Source organism: Homarus americanus, unplaced genomic scaffold (assembly GCF_018991925.1).
Source record: "Homarus americanus isolate GMGI-L3 unplaced genomic scaffold, GMGI_Hamer_2.0 scaffold34861, whole genome shotgun sequence".
Taxonomy (NCBI): domain Eukaryota; kingdom Metazoa; phylum Arthropoda; class Malacostraca; order Decapoda; family Nephropidae; genus Homarus; species Homarus americanus.
Window position 1 is genome coordinate 7,501 of NW_024756754.1, and position 666 is coordinate 8,166.

At 53.8% G+C, this 666-nt stretch overlaps 1 non-coding gene across 1 annotated transcript in view; it reads right to left on the reverse strand.

The window, feature by feature from the left end:
- LOC121856895 overlaps window positions 1-132 on the reverse strand; it is a 4,356-nt gene extending 4,224 nt beyond the window's left edge. Inside the window, exon 1 of the ribosomal RNA XR_006087071.1 lies at window positions 1-132. This exon is cut by the window's left edge and continues 4,224 nt beyond it. This is a non-coding gene — a ribosomal RNA (large subunit ribosomal RNA).
- Window positions 133-666: the final 534 nt, after the last annotated feature.

A 666-nucleotide genomic window follows, 5' to 3' on the forward strand; every position in this document is an offset into this window, starting at 1 on the left:
AAGACATCGAGGTTATGCGCTGGGCTTTTCCCGGTTCAGTCGCCCTTACTAAGGGAATCCCTGTTGGTTTCTTTTCCTCCGCTTATTAATATGCTTAAATTTGGCGGGTAGCTCTCTCCTACTACGAGGTCGATCGTGGTCTCATCATCCTTAGGGGGAACAAGTTCCCCAACCACGAAGCGGAAGACGCTCTGCCACCGACTTTCTTCACCACCGACATTACCAGGCAGGAAGGTTTGAGGGGCTTGTCGCGGGGGTACCAGCGGCCATGGCGCCGGCACTCCCACCCCTGACTCCGTTCCTTCTCATTGAGTGGTAAATAGCCAATAGGAAAAGTGTTCCAGCAGAACATCTCTCGCAGAGTCATATACACACACAGTTTTAATGCATATACGCTCGTGTTCCGCCCTTACTCGGCCGCACCTTTGCCGCTTAAACTTTGACCTCTTTCCCCGTTCCCGCATGCCACAGCAGTGGCACTTGTTTATCCGGAGAAAGAGAGCGAGAGTCGCAGTATTAATTGGCGTGAGCGGCCTTTCCGGCTGCAGAACTAGTGCTCTATCCCGGCGAGCGCCGTTATGAGCCGCAACACCGTCTTTAACGCGTTTAGAGAGAACTCCCCCTGCCTCCCTCCCAGTCATGAGATAGACGTGGACTCGTGGCGAA